The following is a 13,591-nucleotide window of genomic DNA, read 5'->3' as shown; positions in this document are numbered from 1 at the left end:
TCGGGGGTGACCGGTGTCGAGGAAGTCGCCGTGGAGCCACGGGCGCAAGGAGGCGTTGTGTTAGTCATGGGCGCAGTAGTGTCGAAGTAGTGATGCACCGAGTAGAGGACGGTGTTGATGAGGCATCGCGCCGGGTTTGCCAAGCCCAGGGACACGTCGTGGACGAAGGCACACATCGGTGTTGCCAGCACCGGGCATGCGTAGACAGACGAAGACGAAGTTGACAAAGCGCCGCACCAGGCTTGCCAGACCCGGGGACATGTCGTGGACGAAGGCACGCATCGGTGTTGCCAGCACCGGGCATGAGTAGACGATGGACCTGCACGAGCCGTACGCCATGTCGAAGAAGCCGGAGAGGACAGCAGAGAATGACTCAACGACGGTTGCCGCGCCAATCAGCGCGGGGCCAAGGTCGCCCGCTGTTGTCGGAGTAGACGAAGTGGTCGGGGTAGATGATGGCGACGCTGGCGACAAGCTGATGCTGGACGAAGACGAAGGAGGTGGACAGGCAGCGGCGGCTATGGGGATAGCGGCGGCATCGCCCAAAGTAGAGCGGCGGCGGCGGCCTGACGGTGGCAGCGGCTAGGTTAGGAGCGCGGCGACGGTGCTCGAAATAGGCGAAGAACCCTAACAGCGTGACGAAGACCAGCGCGGACGGTTGCGTTCCTGCACCAAAGGAGGCGGAGCGGCGCATGCCACGGGAAGTCGACGCGCGGGTACGGCGGTGGACCGTGGGCCGCGACACTACGACCCGAAGGGGCGACGCAATGGCGGCGGGTAGGTCGGCGCGACGGTGGGAAGACCTCGGGGTGGCGGTGGGGACCGCGGGCCGCGGCGCTACAGCCTGAAGAGGCGGCGCAGCGGCGAAGAGCGGGTCGATGCAACCGTGGGGACGGCCTCGGGGCGACGGGGACCGTGTATCGCGGCACTACGGCCCGAAGGGGCGACGCACGAGTCGTTGCAGTCGTCAGGAGAATCACATGGCGGCGGCGCTGCGGCACGACGGGGGCGACGCGGCGGCAGCCTGTTGCTCGATCGGTGGAGGGGTGCGCTGAACTCAGGGACGATCTTCACGGGATCTGCGGAGACGCGCGCAAGCAACTGGCCAGGTCGGTCACACGATGTAGATAAAACGAATCATGGGCGGACGAGTAATCAATCCGATCGCTCGCGAGATCGAAGTGTCTACTGGATCAGATGAGGTGGCCGGTCATGACAAAAGCAGGCAACCGAACAGAACACACGTTATACAGGAACGCGATCACCATGGCCAAGCCAAGACGTGTACGAACAGGTTGTCCGGGCCAACACCTGCACATGAACACACACCTGCATGAACATGTGAGCTAGTCCAAGCGGCGTGGATCGGTCATTGGCCCATCGCCCATTGCACACCTGCACGTTGCGAGGGCGGCCGGAAGCAGACCTAGCCTAGCAGACGTTCCAGTCCAATCCGGCGCGCGCCACTCAGTCGCTGACGTCACGAAGGCTTCGGCTGATACCACGACGTCGAGTGTCCATAATTGTCCCCGCGTAGATGGTTAGTGCGTATAGGCCAGTGGCCAGACTCAGATCAAATACCAAGATCTCATTAAATGTGTTAAGTATCCGCGAACGTCGACCAGGGCCAGGCCCACCTCTCTCCTAGGTGGTCTCAACCTGCCCTGTCTCTCCGCCACAAAGTAACAGTCGGGGGCCGTCGGGAACCCAGGCCCACTTCTGCCGGGATGGAGCCACTGAAGGAAATATGCCCTAGACGCAATAATAAAGTTATTATTTATTTCCTTATATCATGATAAATGTTTATTATTCATGCTACAATTATATTAACCGGAAACATAATACATGTGTGAATACATAGACAAACAGAGTGTCACTAGTATGCCTCTACTTGACTAGCTCGTTAATCAAAGATGGTTATGTTTCCCAACCATGAACAAAGAGTTGTTATTTGATTAACGAGGTCACATCATTAGTTGAATGATCTGATTGACATGACCCATTCCATTAGCTTAGCACCCGATCGTTTAGTATGTTGCTATTGCTTTCTTCATGACTTATACATGTTCCTATAACTATGAGATTATGCAACTCCCGTTTGCCGGAGGAACACTTTGGGTGCTACCAAACGTCACAACGTAACTGGGTGATTATAAAGGAGCATTACAGGTGTCTCCAAAGGTAGATGTTGGGTTGGCGTATTTCGAGATTAGGATTTGTCACTCCGATTGTCGGAGAGGTATCTCTGGGCCCTCTCGGTAATACACATCACATAAGCCTTGCAAGCATTGCAACTAATGAGTTAGTTGCGGGATGATGTATTACAGAACGAGTAAAGAGACTTGCCAGTAACGAGATTGAACTAGGTATTGGATACCGACGATCGAATCTCGGGCAAGTAACATACCGATGACAAAGGGAACAACGTATGTAGTTATGCGGTCTGACCGATAAAGATCTTCGTAGAATATGTGGGAGCCAATATGGGCATCCAGGTCCCGCTATTGGTTATTGACCGGAGATATGTCTCGGTCATGTCTACATTGTTCTCGAACCATAGGGTCCGCACGCTTAACGTTGCGATGACAGTTATTATGAGTTTATGCATTTTGATGTACCGAAGTCAGTTCGGAGTCCCGAATGTGATCACGGACATGACGAGGAGTCTCGAAATGGTCGAGACATAAAGATTGATATATTGGAAGCCTATGTTTGGATATCGGAAGTGTTCCGGGTGAAATCGGGATTCTACCGGATTACCGGGAGGTTACCGGAACCCCTCGGGAGCCATATGGGCCTTATTGGGCTTTAGTGGAAAGGTGAAAGGGGCTGCCCATGGTGGGCTGCGCGCCTCCTCCCCTAGTCCTATTAGGACTAGGAGAGGTGGCCGGCCACCTCTCTCTCTCTTTCCCCCTTGGGAATCCTATTTGGAATAGGATTGGGGGGGAGTCCTACTCCCGGTAGGAGTAGGACTCCTCCTGCGCCTCCATAGGGCTGGCCGCACCCCTCCCCCTTGGCTCCTTTATATACGAAGGCGGGGGGCACCTCTAAACACACAAGTTGATCATTGATATCATTCCTTAGCCGTGTGCGGTGCCCCCTGCCACCATATTCCACCTCGATCATATCGTTGTAGTGCTTAGGCGAAGCCCTGCGTCGGTAGAACATCAAGATCGTCACCACGCCGTCGTGCTGACGGAACTCCTCCCCGAAGCTTTGCTGGATCGGAGCCCGGGGATCGTCATCGAGCTGTACGTGTGCTAAGAACTCGGAGGTGCCGGAGTAACGGTGCCTGGATCGGTCGGATCGGGAAGAAGACGTACGACTACTTCCTCTACGTTGTGTCAACGCTTCCGTTGCGATCTACAAGGGTACGTAGATCATACTCTCCCCTCGTTGCTATGCATCACCATGATCTTGCGTGTGCGTAGGAAATTTTTTGAAATTACTACGTTCCCCAACAGTGGCATCTGAGCCTAGGTTTTATGGTTTGATGTTATTTGCACGAGTAGAACACAAGTGATTTGTGGGCGATATAAGTCATACTGCCTACCAGCATGTCATACTTTGGTTCGGCGGTATTGTTGGACGAGACGACCCGGACCAACATTACGCGTACGCTTACGCGAGACCGGTTCTCCCGACGTGCTTTGCACACAGGTGGCTTGCGGGCGACTGTCTCTCCAACTTTAGTTGAACCAAGTGTGGCTATGCCCGATCCTTGCGAAGGTTAAAACGGAGTCTATTTGACAAACTATCGTTGTGGTTTTGATGCGTAGGTGAGATTGGTTCTTGCTTAAGCCCGTAGCAGCCACGTAAAACTTGCAACAACAAAGTAGAGGACGTCTAACTTGTTTTTGCAGGGCATGTTGTGATGTGATATGGTCAAGGCATGATGCTAAATTTTATTGTATGAGATGATCATGTTTTGTAACCGAGTTATCGGCAACTGGCAGGAGCCATATGGTTGTCGCTTTATTGTATGCAATGCAAACGCGATGTAATGCTTTACTTTATTACTAAGCGGTAGTGATAGTCGTGGAAGCATAAGATTGGCGAGACGACAACGATGCTACGATGGAGATCAAGGTGTCGCGCCGGTGACGATGGTGATCATGACGGTGCTTCGGAGATGGAGATCACAAGCACAAGATGATGATGGCCATATCATATCACTTATATTGATTGCATGTGATGCTTATCCTTTTATGCATCTTATCTTGCTTTGATTGACGGTAGCATTATAAGATGATCTCTCACTAAATTATCAAGAAGTGTTCTCCCTGAGTATGCACCGTTGCGAAAGTTCTTCGTGCTGAGACACCGCGTGATGATCGGGTGTGATAGGCTCTACGTTCAAATACAACGGGTGCACAACAGTTGCACACACGGAATACTCAGGTTATACTTGACGAGCCAAGCATATACAGATATGGCCTCGGAACACGGAGACCGAAAGGTCGAGCGTGAATCATATAGTAGATATGATCAACATAATGATGTTCACCGATGAAACTACTCCATCTCACGTGATGATCGGACATGGTTTAGTTGATTTGGATCACGTAATCACTTAGAGGATTAGAGGGATGTCTATCTAAGTGGGAGTTCTTAAGTAATATGATTAATTGAACTTAAATTTATCATGAACTTAGTACCTGATAGTATCTTGCTTGTTTATGTTGATTGTAGATAGATGGCTCGTGCTGTTGTTCCGTTGAATTTTAATGCGTTCCTTGAGAAAGCAAAGTTGAAAGATGATGGTAGCAATTACACGGACTGGGTCCGTAACTTGAGGATTATCCTCATTGCTGCTCAGAAGAATTACGTCCTGGAAGCACTGCTGGGTGCCAGGCCTGCTGCTGGAGCAACACCAGATGTTATGAATGTTTGGCAGAGGAAAGCTGATGACTACTCGATATTTCAGTGTGCCATGCTTTACGTCTTAGAATCGGGACTTCAACGACGTTTTGAACGTCATGGAGCATATGAGATGTTCCAGGAGTTGAAGTTAATATTTCAAGCAAATGCCCGGATTGAGAGATATGAAGTCTCCAATAAGTTCTATAGCTGCAAGATGGAGGAGAACAGTTCTGTCAGTGAGCATATACTCAAAATGTCTGGGTATAATAATCACTTGATTCAATTGGGAGTTAATCTTCCAGATGATTGCGTCATTGACAGAATTCTCCAATCACTGCCACCAAGCTACAAGAGCTTCGTGATGAACTATAATATGCAAGGGATGAATAAGACTATTCCCGAGCTCTTCGCAATGCTGAAAGCTGCGGAGGTAGAAATCAAGAAGGAGCATCAAGTGTTGATGGTCAACAAGACCACTAGTTTCAAGAAAAAGGGCAAAGGGAAGAAAAAGGGGAACTTCAAGAAGAACGGCAAGCAAGTTGCTGCTCAAGAGAAGAAACCCAAGTCTGGACCTAAGCCTGAAACTGAGTGCTTCTACTGCAAGCAGACTGGTCACTGGAAGCGGAACTGCCCCAAGTATTTGGCGGATAAGAAGGATGGCAAGGTGAACAAAGGTATATGTGATATACATGTTATTGATGTGTACCTTACTAATGCTCGCAGTAGCACCTGGGTATTTGATACTGGTTCTGTTGCTAATATTTGCAACTCGAAACAGGGGCTACGGATTAAGCGAAGATTGGCTAAGGACGAGGTGACGATGCGTGTGGGAAACGGTTCCAAAGTCGATGTGATCGCGGTCGGCACGCTACCTATACATCTACCTTCGGGATTAATATTAGACCTAAATAATTGTTATTTGGTGCCAGCGTTGAGCATGAACATTATATCTGGATCTTGTTTAATGCGAGACGGTTATTCATTTAAATCAGAGAATAATGGTTGTTCTATTTATATGAGTAATATCTTTTATGGTCACGCACCTTTGAAAGAGTGGTCTATTCTTATTGAATCTCGATAGTAGTGATACACATATTCATAATGTTGAAGCCAAAAGATGCAGAGTTGATAATGATAGTGCAACTTATTTGTGGCACTGCCATTTAGGTCATATCGGTGTAAAGCGCATGAAGAAACTCCATACTGATGGACTTTTGGAACCACTTGATTATGAATCACTTGGTACTTGCGAACCGTGCCTCATGGGCAAGATGACTAAAACACCGTTCTCCGGTACTATGGAGAGAGCAACAGATTTGTTGGAAATCATACATACAGATGTATGTGGTCCGATGAATATTGAGGCTCGTGGCGGATATCGTTATTTTCTCACCTTCACAGATGATTTAAGCAGATATGGGTATATCTACTTAATGAAACATAAGTCTGAAACATTTGAAAAGTTCAAAGAATTTCAGAGTGAAGTGGAAAATCATCGTAACAAGAAAATAAAGTTTCTACGATCTGATCGTGGAGGAGAATATTTGAGTTACGAGTTTGGTGTACATTTGAAAAATTGTGGAATAGTTCCAAACTCACGCCACCCGGAACACCATAGCATAATGGTGTGTCCGAACGTCGTAATCGTACTTTACTAGATATGGTGCGATCTATGATGTCTCTTACTGATTTACCGCTATCGTTTTGGGGATACGCTCTAGAGACGGCCGCATTCACGTTAAATAGGGCACCATCAAAATCCGTTGAGACGACGCCTTATGAACTGTGGTTTGGCAAGAAACCAAAGTTGTCGTTTCTGAAAGTTTGGGGCTGCGATGCTTATGTGAAAAAGCTTCAACCTGATAAGCTCGAACCCAAATCGGAGAAATGTGTCTTCATAGGATATCCAAAGGAAACTATTGGATACACCTTCTATCACAAATCCGAAGGCAAGACTTTTGTTGCTAAATTCGGAAACTTTCTGGAGAAGGAGTTTCTCTCGAAAGAAGTGAGTGGGAGGAAAGTAGAACTTGACGAGGTATCTGTACCTGCTCCCTTATTGGAAAGTAGTACATCGCAGAAAACTGTTTCTGCAATGCCTACACCAATTAGTGAGGAAGCTAATGATGATGATCATGAAACTTTAGATCAAGATACTACTGAACCTCGTAGATCAACCAGAGTGAGATCCGCACCAGAGTGGTACGGTAATCCTGTTCTGGAAGTCATGCTACTAGATCATGATGAACCTACGAACTATGAAGAAGCGATGGTGAGCCCAGATTCCGCAAAATGGCTTGAAGCCATGAAATCTGAGATGGGATCCATGTATGAGAACAAAGTATGGACTTTGGTTGACTTGCCTGATGATCGGCAAGCAATTGAGAATAAATGGATCTTCAAGAAGAAGACTGACGCTGATGGTAATATTACTGTCTACAAAGCTCGACTTGTCGCAAAAGGTTTTCGACAAGTTCAAGGGGTTGACTACGATGAGACCTTCTCACCCGTAGCGATGCTTAAGTCTGTCCGAATCATGTTAGCAATTGCCGCATTTTATGATTATGAAATTTGGCAGATGGATGTCAAAACTGCATTCCTGAATGGATTTCTGGAAGAAGAGTTGTATATGATGCAACCAGAAGGTTTTGTAGATCCAAAGGGAGCTAACAAAGTGTGCAAGCTCCGGCGATCCATTTATGGACTGGTGCAAGCCTCTCGGAGTTGGAATAAACGCTTTGATAGTGTGATCAAAGCATTTGGTTTTATACAGACTTTCGGAGAAGCCTGTATTTACAAGAAAGTGAGTGGGAGCTCTGTAGCATTTCTGATATTATATGTGGATGACATATTACTGATTGGAAATAATATAGAATTTCTGGATAGCATAAAGGGATACTTGAATAAGAGTTTTTCGATGAAAGACCTCGGGGAAGCTGCTTACATATTGGGCATTAAGATCTATAGAGATAGATCGAGACGCTTAATTGGACTTTCACAAAGCACATACCTTGACAAAGTTTTGAAAAAGTTCAAAATGGATCAAGCGAAGAAAGGGTTCTTGCCTGTGTTACAAGGTGTGAGATTGAGTAAGACTCAAAGCCCGACCACTGCAGAAGATAGAGAGAAAATGAAAGATGTTCCCTATGCTTCAGCCATAGGCTCTATCATGTATGCAATGCTGTGTACCAGACCTGATGTGTGCCTTGCTATAAGTTTAGCAGGGAGGTACCAAAGTAATCCAGGAGTGGATCACTGGACAGCGGTCAAGAACATCCTGAAGTACCTGAAAAGGACCAAAGATATGTTTCTCGTATATGGAGGTGACAAAGAGCTCATCGTAAACGGTTACGTTGATGCAAGCTTTGACACTGATCCGGACGATTCTAAATCGCAAACCGGATACGTGTTTACATTAAACGGTGGAGCTGTCAGTTGGTGCAGTTCTAAACAAAGCGTCTTAGCGGGATCTACATGTGAAGCGGAGTACATAGCTGCTTCGGAAGCAGCAAATGAAGGAGTCTGGATGAAGGAGTTCATATCCGATCTAGGTGTCATACCTAGTGCATCGGGTCCAATGAAAATCTTTTGTGACAATACTGGTGCAATTGCCTTGGCAAAGGAATCCAGATTTCACAAAAGAACCAAGCACATCAAGAGACGCTTCAATTCCATCCGGGATCTAGTCCAGGTGGGAGACATAGAGATTTGCAAGATACATACGGATCTGAATGTTGCAGACCCGTTGACTAAGCCTCTTCCACGAGCAAAACATGATCAGCACCAAGTCTCCATGGGTGTTAGAATCATTACTGTATAATCTAGATTATTGACTCTAGTGCAAGTGGGAGACTGAAGGAAATATGCCCTAGAGGCAATAATAAAGTTATTATTTATTTCCTTATATCATGATAAATGTTTATTATTCATGCTAGAATTGTATTAACCGGAAACATAATACATGTGTGAATACATAGAGAAACAGAGTGTCACTAGTATGCCTCTACTTGACTAGCTCATTAATCAAAGATGGTTATGTTTCCCAACCATGAACAAAGAGTTGTTATTTGATTAACAAGGTCACATCATTAGTTGAATGATCTGATTGACATGACCCATTCCATTCGCTTAGCACCCGATCGTTTAGTATGTTGCTATTGCTTTCTTCATGACTTATACATGTTCCTATAACTATGAGATTATGCAACTCCCGTTTGCCGGAGGAACACTTTGGGTGCTACCAAACGTCACAACGTAACTGGGTGATTATAAAGGAGCATTACAGGTGTCTCCAAAGGTAGATGTTGGGTTGGCGTATTTCGAGATTAGGATTTGTCACTCCGATTGTCGGAGAGGTATCTCTGGGCCCTCTCGGTAATACACATCACATAAGCCTTGCAAGCATTGCAACTAATGAGTTAGTTGCGGGATGATGTATTACAGAACGAGTAAAGAGACTTGCCAGTAACGAGATTGAACTAGGTATTGGATACCGACGATCGAATCTCGGGCAAGTAACATACCGATGACAAAGGGAACAACGTATGTTGTTATGCGGTCTGACCGATAAAGATCTTCGTAGAATATGTGGGAGCCAATATGGGCATCTAGGTCCCGCTATTGGTTATTGACTGGAGATATGTCTCGGTCATGTCTACATTGTTCTCGAACCGTAGGGTCCGCACGCTTAACGTTGCGATGACAGTTATTATGAGTTTAGGCATTTTGATGTACCGAAGTCATTTCGGAGTCCCGGATGTGATCACGGACATGACGAGGAGTCTCGAAATGGTCGAGACATAAAGATTGATATATTGGAAGCCTATGTTTGGATATCGGAAGTGTTCCGGGTGAAATCGGGATTTTACCGGATTACCGGGAGGTTACCGGAACCCCCCGGGAGCCATATGGGCCTTATTGGGCTTTAGTGGAAAGGTGAAAGGGGCTGCCCATGGTGGGCTGCACGCCTCCCCCCCTCCCCTAGTCCTATTAGGACTAGGAGAGGTGGCCGGCCACCTCTCTCTCTCTTTCCCCCTTGGGAATCCTATTTGGAATAGGATTGGGGGGGAGTCCTACTCCCGGTAGGAGTAGGACTCCTCCTGCGCCTCCATAGGGCTGGCCGCACCCCTCCCCCTTGGCTCCTTTATATACGGAGGCAGGGGGCACCTCTAAACACACAAGTTGATCATTGAGATCGTTCCTTAGCCGTGTGCGGTGCCCCCTGCCACCATATTCCACCTCGATCATATCGTTGTAGTGCTTAGGCGAAGCCCTGCGTCGGTAGAACATCAAGATCGTCACCACGCCGTCGTGCTGACGGAACTCCTCCCCGAAGCTTTGCTGGATCGGAGCCCGGGGATCGTCATCGAGTTATACGTGTGCTAAGAACTCGGAGGTGCCGGAGTAACGGTGCCTGGATCGGTCGGATCGGGAAGAAGACGTACGACTACTTCCTCTACGTTGTGTCAACGCTTCCGTTGCGATCTACAAGGGTACGTAGATCATACTCTCCCCTCGTTTCTATGCATCACCATGATCTTGCGTGTGCGTAGGAAATTTTTTGAAATTACTACGTTCCCCAGCAGCCACCTGGCCCTTCAGCCCCCATCTCCGAATAGTATCATAAGTAATGTAACAGTATAAAGTGTATAACATATGCCCGTGATCACCTCCCGAAGTGATCACGGCCCGGTAGTATAGCATGGCAGACGGACAAGAGTGTAGGGCCACTGATGGAACACTAGCATCCTATACTAAGCAGTAGGATAGTAGGTAAAGGTAATAACAGTAGTAGGAAGGACAGGCTATGCAGCAGTATAGGATTAACTGAAAGCAGTATCATGCTACACTACTCTAATGCAAGCAGTATAGAGAAGAGTAGGCGATATCTGGTGATCAAGGGGGGGCTTGCCTGGTTGCTCTGGCAAGGAGGGGTCATCTTCGATGTAGTCGAACACACGGACATCGGCAGCAGTCTCGGAGAGTACCGGAAAGGAGTAACGGAGAGGGAAAACAATAAATAATAGAGCAATCAAATGTAACACAAAGCAAGTCGCGGCAATACATTGTGCTAGGGGTGACCTAACTTAGGGATAGGCGATATCGGCGAAGGGGGGAAACATCCGGGAAAGTATTCCCGGTGTTTCGTGTTTTCGGACCGGTGAACCGGAGGGGGAAAGTTGCGTGTCTGCTATGCTAGGGATGTGTGGCGGACTAACGGGTTGCGTATCCGGATTCGTCTCGTCGTTTTGAGCAACTTTCATATACAAAGTTTTTTTATCCGAGTTACGGTTTATTTTCTATGATTTATTAAAGTTTTATGTATTTCTGAAATTTATTTAATTAATTAAATCGAACATTATCCAGAACAGTGAAAGGTGACGTCAGCATGACATCACCATGACGTCAGCAAGTCAAACCCAGCTGACCAGAGTCAAACCTGACCAGTGGGTCCAGTGGGACCCACCTGTCATTGAGACAAAGGTGACGGACCCACCTGTCATTGACTGCCTAGTTAACTAACAGTTTTAGTTAGACTAATTCGGTAGTTAACAGGTTAATTAACAGGATTAATTAGAATAATTAATTCATTTAGTTAATTAATCAACTAATTATTTTAATTATTATATCTTTTATTTATTTATTGTTTATTCTTTTTAACAGTGGGCGTGGGGCCCCACGGTCAGTGGCACAGGGGCCAGTGGGCATGCGGTTACGGGCGAATGGGCACTGGGGTTCAGGCGCTGGGCGTCGGATGCCGGAGCGCTCGATGCGCGCGGTCGGGCGCTGGAGGCGATGGCATGGTGGAGCAACGGCAAGCCAGAGCGGGGGGGGACGCGGGTGGCTAGGGGTCGAGCGGAGCAGAGGGAAGGGGTGGCCGGCGCGCTGAGCACGGCAATGCAGCGGCAGCGGCCGCGGGCATGGGCGAGGTCACGGGGAGCGAGGCGTGCGGGCTGCGGGGCTGGCGGCGGCCGAGAGCCACCACGGTGGGCTAGGACGCAGAGGAGGCATCGGCCACAAGTAGCGAAGGGCAGGGACGCGGACACGACCAAGGCACGGGCGGCACGGGCAGGGCTCAGGGGGGCGTGGCCGGAGCGCGACGCGGACGGCGGCGGCGCGAGCATGCATGGGAGACATCGAGGAGGGGGTAAGCTCACTTTCGTTGCAGGGGAACAGGGGGCGGCGAGGCTCGTTGTAGCCATTGGGGAGGAGGACGGGGACGGCGACGCGGTGGCGGTGACGACGGACGACGGTGTCAGATCGACGACGACGCGAGGCCGCGGCCTCAGGCGGGCGTTGCGCGAGGGAGAGGATGGGTGAGGGGGAGTCCGGGAGCCGGCTGGCGGCTTGCATCGGCCGCGGGCGTGCGGGAGTTGGGGACGAACAGGGGCGCCCCGGCGAGGGCGTCGATCCGTGCGGCGGCAGCATCGAGCGCCGAGGCGCAGTCGTTTCCCCGATCTGGATCGGGGAGGAGGGGGCGAACGTGGGGGAGGAGTGGACCGAGAGGGGTAGGGTTTCCCTCCCTGGTGGGGGGTTATGGAGGGGGGGGGTGGGCCGGTTGGTGGCCTGGCCAGCTGGGCCGTCTGGTGCAGTGGGGGGCTGCGTTTCCTTTTTGTTTGTTTTTTATTTATTTCCTCTTTTCTGTTTTCTTTTATTGTTTTATTTTAGTTTCTCTCTTACTTTAGTTTTACAAATTATAAAAGTAGCCCCTAAACTAGTGTTAATAAATATGCTATGACCCCAAACATTTTGGCACCTTAAATAAAGTATATTTCATTTATTATTATTTTAAATGCATTTTAAATAATTGTTTTATCATTGTTATAATTAATTTAGTGCATTGGAACATTTTATAAATAGATGATTTCTCCACCAATATTACTTCCGATTTATTTGCCACGTTTCGAACACTTTAGTTTTGACTTTTGAAAACTTTAATTGTTTGACTTGATTTTAAATTTGAAATTTGACGGGATTTGAATCATCGCAAGATTAACAACAGTAACCGTGGTGACGTGGCATCATTAGCGAAGGGTTACTGTAGCTCGAATATCCGGGCGTCACTATTCTCCTCCACTACAAGAAATCTCGTCCTGAGATTTAAGAGGGGGGCAAGGGGGAAGGGATTTGGTTACGAAATTCTAACGGGTCTTCTCGGTGTTGGTTGCTCTTCTCGAAGAGGTCAATCCAATACGTTGATGTTTTCATTCCTCTGCTCCAGGTCATCATGATGAAGTCGTCCTCCTTTCTTCGGAGTCTTCATTGTATGTATCAAGGACAAGGGGTAACTTCGGAAGAACGGATTTCTGAAGGGTTTACTATCTGGGTGATAACATCGGGATGGTGGCCAAAAGTAACTCTCGACTGGAAACTTAAGATAATATCGAGAGCAAAGTAAGTAGGTACCATGAGAAGTTTTGAGCGGGTAGGCAATTGTTCGATGCCTGAAACAAAGTGTGAAAGGGGTCCAGAGCAACGAGAATAAGTATTGCGTCTGATACCAGATTAGATCGTCTCTAGGAAGGTGGTTGGTGATCTTCATACGAAGCCAATCGTGAGGAATAACTTCGGAGATATGGGTGTACCGGAGAGTCAGGTTTCGATCCTGTGGAACTGTGGGTTATGGGCCCACCATGTGGGTTAAAAGAAGGAAGGGCATTGACATCTTGCACGGTCGTGATAGCAAGGCATGTCAGAGAATAACCGGTCAGTTATGTTGGCAACATCA

The sequence above is a fragment of the Triticum urartu genome, chromosome 4A (assembly GCF_056163025.1).
Source record: "Triticum urartu cultivar PI428250 chromosome 4A, HENAU_Tu73, whole genome shotgun sequence".
NCBI lineage: Eukaryota > Viridiplantae > Streptophyta > Magnoliopsida > Poales > Poaceae > Triticum > Triticum urartu.
The sequence above is the reverse complement of the archived record's forward strand: the minus strand, read 5'-3'. Positions refer to the sequence as shown.